Consider the following 13,069-nt stretch of genomic DNA (forward strand, 5'->3'; position numbering starts at 1 on the left):
CCACAGTGTACCCTGCTAGAAAAACCAGCATGATTTCCCTGCTGGTCTTTGCTGGTCTTTGATGGTCTTTGATGGTCTTTGCTGGTCTTTGCTGGTCTATGATGGTCTATGATGGTCTAGCTGGTGGACCATGCTGGTCCACCAGCTAGACCAGCAAGGCTCATGCTGGTAGACCAGCATGAGCTTAGCTGGTGATGCTGGCCTAGCTGGTGGACCATCATAGGCCAGCTTCACCAGCTTCACCAGCATAGCTCATGCTGGTCTACCAGCATGAGCCTTGCTGGTCTAGCTGGTGGACCATCATAGGCCAGCTTCACCAGCTTCACCAGCATAGCTCATGCTGGTCTACCAGCATGAGCTATGCTGGTGAAGCTGGCCTATGATGGTTTAGCTGGTCTCATGCATTACTTTGTACATATTCATGCTGCCATCGGTACAGTAGTCATTGTATAAACGGTTGAGAAATGACAGAGTTACCATGTGAGGGGGGTCCCTGGGGGTCCCCAGGGGTCCCCGAACCTTGAGACCCCCCCCCATCAATTTATATATTTTAAATACTTTAACATATCTGCTTACACATGTACAGTAAACAAAAAGGGTACATTTTAATTTAACCATTTTTATTATCACAATCACAGTGATCCAACTGTCATTGTGTAGGACTATGTAATGTATTTTGGAGGGTGTTAAATAACATTGCAGTACATTTTGATTTATTATTATTAACTTCTACTACTCTTACACTACATCTCAGAGACAAATATTGTACTTTAACTCCACTACAATTATTTTAAAACTTTAGTTACTAGTTAATTTGTATTTTTATTACAAAACCTACAGCAATCTGGGAACCCATCTGCAAAAAACAAAGGGAAAATGGCACCCCCTTGAGTCAACAGTTGACTTGAGTCAACAGTTTGTTGACTCAAGTACAGTAGGGAAACCACCTTAGATTTAGGCCATTTGAAAATGGCCAATCTACAAGTTCCCAATTGAGAACTTGTAGATCCAGTTTCAAAATATGTTTTATACATTTTAAGCATTTGAAAGCATTCTACATAATGAGTACTTTCTGCTTTTGGTATACTTTTAAGTGCATTTTGATACCAATACTTTTACCTAAGTAAATATTACCAGACTTTTACTACCAGTATTCATACTTTAACTTAAGAAATGTTTTCCACTACTGCTCACATAGGTTTAAGCAATGTAAAGACAACGTAAACTGTTCAAAACCCACAGCTCATCAGTTTCAGCTTGTAGCTGGTGCTTGATTACTAAACGTAATTGTGAGCTATATGACTGAGACTAGGGATGGGAATGATCAATTCATTGATAATAACCTTATCGATTAACTGGTTAGTTGAGGGCGGCATTTTTATAGTTTATTTTAATGAGAATCTTAATTTCCCCCAACGTCTAACATAAAATACATTTTGATGATGTAAATACAAAAGGCATATTATATTCCTCAAACCATTTGAGATACAGGGCCAGTCAATGGCATCTTTGTGAGGAATAAACAAGATGGGGGCGGCAATCTAATTGGGTGAATACCCACAATGGCTGTTTTGATTCAACTAACATATGTTAATTGGGTCAATGGATTGAAGAATGTGTCAAACATTGGGTCAACAAGATGGGGGCGGCGTCATTTACGGTAACCGTGTATTGCGATGCGCGTATAGCAGAGCAGTTACGGTAATGCACATTGGAGCTGAGACCGCCCGCCTAAAACAACAGTAAACTAGGCCAGGGACCCACGTTTTTATTAATTTAAGTTTACTGTTTGTGTGACGGTGTGAGAGAAGAAGTGTGGACGACCTCAACGAGGAGGCAGAGGTAAGAAACACTTGGTGTGTTTTTTCTTTTCCATTTGTCCGAAATTTCTATTCATTTCAAGTGTTGGCTAGCCGTTAGCAGCTAATAGTGGCTAACGTTATCTTAGCTAGATTCACCACCGGGGATAGCTGGGGAAGGCTAAGCTAAGCGCTAGCTTGCTAACTTCGAGGAGACAGCTATAGAACTTTAATAGCTGTTTATTTGTTAGATGTTTGCACGCCAGGTTCTCTGGTCAGTGGTCACTGCGAGTACTCCTCGACCAGTGATTCCCATACTTTTTTCATGTCAAGGACCCCCAAATTGACACTAATTATCCCGCGGACCCCCATGCAGTTTGACATGCATTAGTCTACCAACCAACCACCATTTAATGGCATTTCTATCTCTGGGACTCCCAATTTATATTGTAAAATCAATGTGTTACAGCCCCATAAGGGTCCATTTGGTTCCATTTGTATCACTGAGTTACAGCCCCATAAGGGTCCATTTGTATCACTGAGTTACAGCCCCATAAGGGTCCATTTGGTTCCATTTGTATCACTGAGTTACAGTCCCATAAAGGTCCATTTGGTTCCAAACTATAATTAAGTTGGGGACCCCCTGGAACTCCATTCTAAATCCTAAAGTTTCTGAAAAACCTGTTGCTATGTCAGTGGTTCTCAAACATTACATGTCAAGGACCCCAGAAATCATATGGAAATGGCCGCTGACCCCCATCTGAAAATATGTTGTTCCAGGGACCCCCCCAGAAGCAGTTAAAAACATTCGCTGTGAAAGAACATGCATTCAAAGATTTGCACCACATTTTCACGTTTTTCTTCTTTTAAAATAGCAGATCTACAAGCTCGTAGTGTGGCTCGGTGCCGCGCTATGAACTTGTAGATCTGCTATTTTTAGTATAACATGATGCTTAAAACACAAAGGCGTTCCGGTCCTGAATGGGTTAACTTAGTAGTTCTGTTTTCATTATGTTCCAGGTCACTCCAGTTTCCTGTCCTACTTGCCAGGTTCTCTGGGAGGACTCCTACTGTATGTATATAAGTTAATATCTATATATTATTATGACATTGTGAAGTCAATACTGAAGCAGCATTTTAACTGTCGTAGCTGTAACTTATCCATTGTCAAATAATTAAAGCCATTTCACAAATGTATTGGAAAATGTACAATATTTCCTCAATCCCAGCCTAAAAGAACAGAAGAGTGCTACAGTTAAGTGTGACATTTGTGAATTTAATGAGGTCTGTGATGAAAAGACATATTTCAAACACCTTACAGGACATCTAACAAATGACAAAATCACTGTTGCCTGCCCTTTTATAAACTGTAACTTTAACCCAAACCCTTGCACCCTAACCCTAACCGAGACAACCACATGCAAAGTACCAACCTGCTCAATGGCAGTGTCTGACTCACAGACACTCCATCTCCTGAGCAACTGCTGTGATGCTAGATATGTGAAGTTATGATAGCTACATGACCTGTCTTAGGATGTACAATTCTGTCTTATCCATTATCTAATTTTGTTTTGCAGGTGTATGCCGAATTCAAAAGAATCACAGGAGTTGACTTGATCTCAACATTCCTCTCGACGCTGGATGAGCACACCAGAGGCCTGATTCAAGTTTACCGCTCCAGAGCACACCACCCCAGTCAAGAGAAGTTAAAGGTCCTGTTGGAGAGCCTTGATGACCAGGTGAGATGGAGAAATAATGCCCAAAAGGGTCTTAAAATATCAGAGGCAGTTGGGGACGGGTCTTTTCGTTAACCCAGGGTGCGTTCAGATATAGAACTAAGGCCACTGCTGTGCCCTCTGGTCATTCGTTTATTCGAACGCACCCTATATTCTGACAACTCATGAAAAGACACACTGATTGGCCAGTAGTCACTTTGAGTGGCAGAGTGCCATCCTCACTTCCGCTCTGTTTTTTTACAGGTCGCTCCAATGAACTAGGTTTTTATGTCTATGCCTTTAACCGCATGCCACTATATAGTCCCTATTCTGGTGGAACACACAAAAATAGCACATCTACAATCTCACACATGCACCTTTGCGACATGTGAGCTTGTAATTTGGCTATTTTCTGTGAAGATATTTTGTATAACTGATAGTAGAGATCATGGGAATCAGTGGTTAGAAAGTATCTTTGATTATCAGACAGCTGGTTTTTATATTCCTTGCTTTTTTAACAAAAGTAATTACAGATCTATTTCTTGATTGGAATTCCCACATGGTTATCATCAGCACTGTCCTGTCTGGAGTAGATTATCAATGAATAAAGCATGCAATGTTGTGCAGTTATTTGAATCAAATTCTAACTCATGTTCTTTTCTTGGTATGTAGACCACATATATCATAAGACACAGGAGGGTGGTGGCACTCAAAGGACTGCAGTTCTTTCTCAAGGAAAAGGATCCAATTGTTCAGACCTGTCAGGTAAATCAGCATTTCAGCAATCAATGAAAATCCACCTCATTGTCATTTTGGGATATTTCTTAATGTTCATTTTTTGTTAATGTGCTCCAATCTAGAGAGACGATGTGGACATGCACACCAGTGGCGTCCGTATGGCTATTCTGGAGATCGTGGCGCTTCCAGGAGGCCCAGACTCGGCGCTACAAGCTGCGGTGGTATTGGAGGATTAAGTGGTCGTTGACGGCCTTCCAGATGTTCCAAGTGCCTTCGCTGTTCTCTTTGGCCTTATTTATGCGCTCCACATCGAGTATCCACCAGGTTGGAAGTTCTTCTTTGAGGCTGTGCAAAAGCTGTTCCTCTCTCTGGATGCCGAGAAATGTTCAGCACGCGTTGAGACACTGAGAAACTTATTGTCTCAGTAATAGACAATGTTTTAGATCCGATTGTTTTGAAGTTGAATCTCAGACTTCCAACTATGTCTCATCATAGACCTTTTTTTCTTCTTCTTTTTGCCAAATGGATCTGCATAAGGGGTACGGGCGTTGCACAAGATGGGGTCTACATCTAACTATGTCTCAGATATAGACTTTTTTCTTTCTTTTGCCAAATGGATCTGCATAAGATTGACTTTAGAACCAAACTGTCTCGAGTATCTACCACGTTGGAAGTTCTTCTTTGAGGCTGTGCAAAAGCGAGAAATGTTCAACACACGTTGAGACACTGAGAAACATATTGTCTCAGTAATACACAATGTTTCGAATCTTAACTATGTCTCTACTAAACTAAAACTAAAGGCCACATTTAACTTTTTTACTTTTTACATATTGTTACAGACTTCAGAACTTTAAGACAGTGGTTCTCTGGGGTCCTGAAGGGAATTCTCAACAATTACTTACAATGGCATAAAAATCAACCTTTATCATATACTTTGGCTGTTTGAAGGTAGCTGATCTACAAGCTCAAAAGGCGTTGTGGTGCGTTGTGAGCATGTAGATCGGATATTTTGAATAATTGTGGGATTTGAACTAATATTGTGAACATTTTAATACAAATGGGGGGGGGGGGGGGGGGGGGTAATTTGTTTCAATTTGGGATCCTGACCTTAAAAAGAAAGTTTGAGAACTACTACAAGAATTGTTAAGCTTGTCATAAGCCATATAAGTCAGACAATGATTTATTTTACATGCGGTTATAGAATGTATGTTGCCAATGGTTGCACTTGCACTGAACATGGTGACAGTATTTTGATGCCATATGATGGCACATTTGCACTGACGAATATTGTGGAGATATTGAACATTGTTGTTCCCAATGTTATTGGTACTTGCACAGAAGGCATTTGCACTGAACATGGTGACAGTATTTTGATGCCATATGATGGCACTTTTGCACTGAATTTATAGTTTACTGTGACAAGTATTGTGAAGATAGTGAATATGTTGTATTATGTTGTAATGTAAAATAATTTGTTTTAATGCCTAAATAACCAGTACTAGTTGACTGAGTGTATTACACAAGTGGCGATAACTAAATTGTGTCAATTGGCTGAATTAATAAGCCAACATAGAGTTTTGTTCAGTCAACATTTTAAACTGAAATTGCAATTGGCTGAATTAATGGCCAATGAAAAGTTTTTCGTTATGTCAACATTTTAAAATGGAGAATTGCAATTGACTGAATTAATAGCCAATGAAAGGTTCTTCGTTCTGTCAACATTTTATTCTGGAAAATTGCAATTGGCTGAATTAATGGCCAATGAAAAGTTCTTCGTTCTGTCAACATTTTAAACTGGAAATTTGCAATTGGCTGAATGAATAAGCCAACGGAAAGTTTTTTGTTCTGTCAACGATTTAAGCTACAACATTGACTCAACTCAAAAAACGAATTGCAACAAGTTGCTATATAATAATCAATTGGATGAATTCTATTTTTTTTCAGTGTATTGTTGGTAGCTCCTTGCTGAAGTGATGAGTGTTGTCTCTGCTGTGATTGAAAGAGAAGTGGAATTTCTGCCGAACTGTATAGCTGGTGTCATAGGGTGATGGTCGACACCCCCCAGGGGTGGGCTCACCAGCATCCCATGCTAGTCACCAGCATCCCATGCTGGTCACCAGCATCCCATGCTGGTGACCAGCATCCCAGCATCCCATACCAGCATCCCATGCTGTTCCAGCATCCCAGCTTCCCATACCAGCATCCCATGCTGTTCCAGCATCCCAGCATCCCATGCTAGTCACCAGCATACCAGCATCCCAGCATCCCATGCTGGTCATCAGCATACCAGCACCAAAACACAACATATGCTGGTTTTGCTGGTATGCTGGTATGCTGGTTATGCTGGTCATACATGCTGGTTTTTCCAGCAGGGTTATAGTGGGTCTGCTTGGTCCTCCTCACACCACAACTCAAACATCGTCCACCTGTATGAGTATGCGGTCCTAGTAGATGGTGCCCTTGCTCCCTGCCGAGTCCGCACCACTGTATGCGGCAAACCCATCGCTAAGAAGCCGGCCCTCTCAGGGGCCAGGCCCAAAGCCGAAGTTCCTGGGGAAAGGGGTGGAACAGAGTCCCCTGAGCCTGTGAAAGTAGATCCCTCCGGGTTGGAAACTCCCACGGTTCCCCGCAAACCAGCGGTGGGATGTCCGAGAACCAAACCATGTGAGGCCAGTGTGGGGCTATCAGAACCACCTGAACGTCCTCCACCCACACTCGATGTAGGAGGGGAGGGAGGAGACCGAAGGGGGGGAAAAGAGGACTGTTCCTTCCTATGGAGGAGAACAGGGTGTAATGAGTCAACTCTCTGGACGCGAACAGGTCTGCTACCGGTGTCCCAAAGCGGCACCCGATTTCTGCCACCACCTCTGGGTGGAGTCTTCACTCCCCCGGGCTCGGGCCATCTCTGGACAGGCAGTCCGCTGCCTTATTGTCCAGTCCAGGCACCTGTACAATACAGTATTGCCTGTTGATGGATATGGCAATGCTTGGCACTTTCAACAGGGTTTCTAACCTGTTCAGAGAGCTTTCCCTGAAATTCCTACCAATCATTTATTTAAATGATTCTTTGGTGTCAAGTTTAAATCTGACAAAGGATGAAGACTGCTGCATAAGCATTATGAGATTGTATAGAGGAGCGAGACGCAATAGTGGCCTTGCATTCAGTGTCAAGGAGCTTTTTGGCAAAAATGGCAAATGGATAACAGCGTGGATTGTGATTCGGCATACGTCCTTTGGATGATTCCAAATCAAAGATATTTTTTGGAAAAAGTCATCCTTTTTCATGCAATTATCCTTTTTCTTGTGATTATGTAATAGACCCCCCCTCCCGGCACAGCTATTTCTTGTTTAGTTTTCAGAATGTGACGTGAAGCTATTTTTCAAGTAGCCTATTGTACATCCTTTAGATGGTTTCAGATTGAACAAATTGAATGTGTATTTCCTTCCTTTTTCTTTTCGTGTGTTTGAACACACTAGCACAGGGATTTTTGTTTAGTTTTCAGACTGTGATGTGACAAGTGTCACACGGAACCAGAGACACTGTTCAAGTGTCACACGGAACCAGAGACACTGTTCAAGTGTCACACGGAACCAGAGACACTGTTCAAAGTAAATGCATCGTTTAAACAGGTTCAATTAAAGACATTGAATGGGGAAGACCAAGAATCTATGAAATGATTCATACATCATTTAGATGCTTACAGATGAAAGACATTGAATGTGTATTTCTGTTTTTCTTTCTTTTTCACGTGATTGAGCACACTAGCAGGGCGATTTTTGTTTGAATGTATATTTATTTTCTTTTTTCTTTTTCACGTGATTGAACACACCAGCAGGGCGATTTTTGTTTCGTTTTCACAATGTAATGTGAAGCTATAGGCCTATGTTCCAAGTAAGATGGTTTCAAAAGAAAGAATTTGAATGTATATTTATTTTATTTTTCATGTGATTGAGCACACTAGCACCGGGATTTGTGTTTAGTTTTCAGAATGTGATGTTGAAGCTATGTTCCAAGTAAGATGGTTTCAAATAAAATAAATTGAATGTAGGCTATATGTATTTTAGTTTGTAGTTTTCACATGATTGAACACACTAGCACAGGGATTTTGTTTGTGTCACAAGGTCACAAAGAGCAAGTGAAACAGTGTTCCAAGCAACATTCATCCTTGTATTTTTTGTAAAGTCATGTGATTTTCAAATTGAACACTGGCACACAACAAAGAAGATAAAGTGTCACACAACAAACAAGATAACTGTAATGTATGTTTTTGCATTATTTATGGCTATGTATTATTTATTTTGAGTTGTGTTATACCTGGGTGGCATGGCAGGCTTTGTTTCTTATTCTTGTACGTTAAAAAGTTAAACAATAAATGTAAATCTGAATTGGACGAATATGATGCGTACATCATTTGTTTAACGCTATAAGGAGTAGGATAGTAATGTTTAAAAGTCTTTAGTAAATTAGTATTAAACACGGACAATAAAAATATCAACATATTTTGAAAAGAGTCTACATTTGTCAACAGAGGTAATACATATGACAGTGTAAGGCTTTTCTAAACAATATGGACCATAAGATCAACATAGGTAATACATACAGTATGACAGTGTAAGACCTTTCTGCCATAAGAAAGTCTACATTTGTCAACGGAAGTAATACATATGACAGTGTAAGACTGGGCCATAAGAACGTCTACATTTGTCAACATAAGTAATAAATATGACAGTGTAAGACTTTTCTCACCAATATGGGCCATTATTACTTTATGCATTTTTATTACTTTATGCATTTTTATTATGAGCTGCTATGTGTTCGTTCATAACGTACACATTATAGAAAAATCTGTTATTACGTTATGTGCTCATGTTTTTATTACATGATGTGATTATTACATTATGAGTTTTTATTACATTTAAATGATTACATTATGAGCCCTTATTACATTATGATCAGTTATTACATTATGAGTTGCTACACAGCGTGCAGCACAGCCAGGGATTCCTTAATATGTATTTGAGTGTGTTTTTTGCCTTTTTTGATCGAACAAGACGAGGGATCCATGATTGCAAAATGTAAACAAAGCCATGTGGAGTGGACGCATGTCTTTGTTCCCCTCCGGAAAATACATTTTATAAATGCGATCAGTGGTTGTTTATTTAGTTTGGGCTGTTTAAAAAAAGAAAGCTTGTTTTGACCAAAAAAAGAGATAAATCCAGGCAGTGAGGCTGTATTTATTTACCAACATAACCTGGCGTCACAGGCTTTCCACCGGTGTGGTTTTTGGCAGCAAATTTTGATTTTAGTTTTAATCAGAGTCTCTTGAATTGTTTTCATTTAGTTTTAGTCACATTTAGTCACAACGCGCTGTGACACGGTGTGAGCTTGTAGATCTGCTATTTTCAACATGCAACCAAGTGTAAAATGACTTATTCTGGACCTCTTGTCCACTAGACCCCTTCCTATCATTTTAGTCTAGTTTTTATTTGTTGACAAAATTGTTGACAAATTGTCTTAGTTTTAGTCATCATAGCTTAGTTTTCATTTAGTTTTCGTCAGTGAAAAAAGGTATAGTCGACGAAGTTTTTCGTCTTAGTTTTAGTCGACGAAATCAACACAGGCTTTCCACCTCGGGAGGAGGAAACCTACACAACACGGCTTTTCTTGCTCTGACATTTATTTCAGACATGCTCTAGTTGTATGTGAAGGGCTCATTTTGAATGACAAAAAAATCAGTTTATCTGGTGAAAAGCTGGAGGTTGCACGATGTCAACTCTGGTCACATATATTCAAATAATATTTGAATTCAGAATTTCGTACTGACAGCACTACTTGGTAGTCATGGCTGCCAGTTCCCACCTGATGTTGTGTGGGAGTTCTGATTGGTCCAGACCGTACTGAATAACTAATAGCTTGCACAGCGTCTTAAGACTAGGACTCAAGTCTAAGATGAACAGCTCATCACAGATAGTGTCATCTCCTTTCATTCCTCCAAAGAGGATGATACGATCTCCCACAATGCAACAGCACATACCATACATTGGACATGGTCCTTTCCCCTTGGGCGCAACCTTCTTCCAGGAGAAGGTCTCTGGACTGAATTTCCACACATTGTTGAAGGTCTGGATATAGTTCCAGCCACCAATTATGTACACCTTCCCATTGTAGGTAAATGCTGAATGACCCCAGCGTACTTCTGGTAGAAGTTGTGCAGAAGGTATTTTCAGCCAGACGTTGGTCTCTGTGTCAAACACTCTGATGGTGTTGTTGTGGCCAATGGCCCAATGGCCCCCCCGATGGCCCCCAAATACAAACATCTTTGTTCCGATTATGGTGGCAGAGTGACTGCATGAAGCAGGAGGTGGAGTTCCTCTGGTGTTAAGTAAAGACCAGACCATTGTGCTGGTGTCCAACTTGTACATGTCATTAGTCCATCCAGTCAGCTTGATGTATCCTCCATGGATAAACATGACCTTATCCAACACACAGGCTGAGTGGTAGCACCTCTTCTCTGGACCAGTCCCATAAACCCTGGGTTTGAACCATCTGTGGGCGTCGACATCAAATGCATAAAGCACATTGTAGTACTTCCATTTAGTTTTCCCTCCCCAGACGAAGACTCTATCTTCTACCAGCACAGCTGTGTGCCCCACACGGCCACGTTTTCCTGTTCCAGTCGCCGCTGGTGTCAACTTCTCCCAGCGCAAAGTCACTGTGTTGAAGACATGCACCTCAGTCAGACCAAAATCAAAATCACAGCCTCGTCTCCCAAAGTAATAAACCTTTTGCTCCACTGAAACAGCAGCATAAGCCGTTCCTCCTGGTCCTCCCTTCAGATGGACCGTCCAGCTTGACATTTCTCTCACACCGTAGATCAAACTGGACTTTGTTGAGTCTTGCTCTGTAAACGTCTATAGTCCGTTGGCCTTGGTGCCACAAACGTTTTGGCGAACTCCACAAAGCCGATGAAGTCGGTCCCTGTTAGCCGATCGGGGAAGCCGGTGGCGTTGGGCTAATATAGCAGAATGAACGTCAGCTCCACCTCAGCCCAGTCAGTCTGACCCACAGTGCTGACAGAGTATCTCCAGGTGGAAGTGTCTTCAGGCAGTCGGAATTCGTCGGTAAAAACTCACTAAATGATGTCGAGTTCACTTGAAGATTCATTTCTAAAGGCCCCGGTGGCCGTGGTGACGACATGGTGATGTCGTTGCGTGTGATGTCACTTCCCCGGATTACCCAATGGCGTTGCTGCAACTGACTGCAGTCAATTAACTGTGCTGGCAGAGACCATTTACTATGGAATCATGCATTTACCTCATGTGACGTCATCAATAGTAAGCGCATATATGGAGATAACTGATCTCATTAATATTGGCCAGCAACTCTACATCTGACCATAGATCTCCATTTATGGACCTGACCTGTTCTGACACGCTATGCAGTATGTTGATCCTAACCCATCCATCCTTCCTCTTCAATGTCTCCCTTTTGACTGATACCTGTCCATTTAAACTCTAGACGGGCCTGCCCCAAAGTTATAGTCAGCCGTGCCCGGCAGCCGGCGGAAACTAGAGTTCTCAACAGGCCCGAAGATTAAGGCCCGGCCCTACCTGGGCCCCAGCGCTCGCCCAGGAGTCTGCTGTCACCCAGGCGGGTATGTTGATCTCACCCCCCAATCCAAAGCAGGTGTCTTACTGGTAATAATATTGGATTTCATTTTTATAGTGCTATAGTGCCTACTCAAAGTGCTTTACAATGGTCCATTCATTCATACATTGGGAGGTGAAGCGGTGAGCAGTCGACGCCAGCGTCCTCAATTCACACATTCACACACCAATGGTGGAGAGCTCACACCGACCGATTCATTGGAGGCAATGTAGGGTTCAGTGTCTTGCCAAAGGACACTTATATATAGACAGGAGGAGCCGGGATTTGAACCGCCGACCCACAGATCATTGGACGACCTGCTCTACCTCCTGAGCCACAGCCTCCCTACAGGTTGAACACGATTACACGACTATATTAGTTAACGTTTATAGCTTTAATTTAGGTTCATTTGCGGCATTTTTTGATGGCCCTCCAATGCATGGCGTTTGGCGTACGTCATATGGCAGCCAAGTCTATGGAAATTAGATTTTTCCAAAGAGCTGTTAAATATGCTGAAAAATAAAACTACGCATTTTCACATTTTAACACTCAGTGAGTATGTACGACAAGGCATCATTCCCACGGCTTTTAGATGGCAGATAGAGTAAACGCATTGCTCTGATGAAGGCTGCATAGCCGAAACGCGTAAGCGTTCCTTTTTGGTGTGTGCCAATAAAGAAATGGAAATGTGAGTACTTTGTCCACCGCTTGTTTAATTTTTGGATGTGCTACCTTTTTGGAATTTTTTTAATTCCTGTTTTTTAATGTGCACTGATGAATAGTATGAACGCTGGTGCGCTATTCTGAATAAATGCACTATAGACCTGATGACATAAGTGGTCGATCAGCTTAAAAAGGACACTATAGAACTTGAACAGACGTTCACAGATACACGCTCTGAGCTCGAGAGAGCCATCGACGATGAGGTGAAATTCAACAATGTACTGCAAGAACATCAGGAGTTTATTGATAAACTCTCTGTCGAAACCAAAGACAAAAAAAATCAACATAGATCAAAAAGACGGAGGACAGAGCAGCCTATTCCGGGAGGATCGCCGAACCCCAAGATGCAGCGGCACCGTCCAAACTCAGAGAAACCAGACCTCCACACCCTCCACGTCGCCAGCCAATCTCCGACCAGATGTCCACCAGCAGCGCCTCTTCATCTA

The 13,069-nt window shown here is 41.7% G+C and overlaps 1 long non-coding RNA gene across 1 annotated transcript; it reads left to right on the top strand.

Annotated features, from left to right (window-relative positions):
- The first annotated feature begins 1,717 nt into the window (after positions 1-1,717).
- LOC306927621 lies at positions 1,718-4,793 on the top strand. The gene is made up of 5 exons (XR_013790549.1): positions 1,718-1,842; positions 2,820-2,871; positions 3,377-3,538; positions 4,187-4,279; positions 4,375-4,793. It is a non-coding gene; the product is annotated as an uncharacterized lncRNA (long non-coding RNA).
- The last annotated feature ends 8,276 nt before the right edge of the window (positions 4,794-13,069 follow it).

The sequence above is a fragment of the Electrona antarctica genome (assembly GCF_951216825.1).
Source record: "Electrona antarctica genome assembly, chromosome: 8".
In the NCBI taxonomy this organism is placed as follows: Eukaryota; Metazoa; Chordata; class Actinopteri; order Myctophiformes; family Myctophidae; genus Electrona; species Electrona antarctica.